Genomic DNA, 433 nt, shown 5'->3' on the forward strand with positions numbered 1-433 from the left:
TAGTCTATCACGCAATAACGTTAAACCCCATGATTGCGTTCAGACTGACTTCCCATTGCCTGAAATTGCGTGTGGTAGTCTATCACGCAATAACGTTAAACCCCATGATTGCGTTCAGACTGACTTCCCATTGCCTGAAATTGCGTGTGGTAGTCTATCACGCAATAACGTTAAACCCCATGATTGCGTTCGGACTGACTTCCCATTGCCCGAAATTGCGTATGGTAGTCTATCACGCAATAACATGAAACCTCGTGATTGCGTTCAGACTGACCTCCCATTGCCTGAAATTGCGTATGGTAGTCTATCACGCAATAACATGAAACCTCGTGATTGCGTTCAGACTGACCTCCCATTGCCTGAAATTGCGTATGGTAGTCTATCACGCAATAACATGAAACCTCGTGATTGCGTTCAGACTGACCTCCCATTG

The sequence above is a fragment of the Sceloporus undulatus genome, chromosome 11, assembly GCF_019175285.1.
Source record: "Sceloporus undulatus isolate JIND9_A2432 ecotype Alabama chromosome 11, SceUnd_v1.1, whole genome shotgun sequence".
Lineage (NCBI taxonomy): Eukaryota > Metazoa > Chordata > Lepidosauria > Squamata > Phrynosomatidae > Sceloporus > Sceloporus undulatus.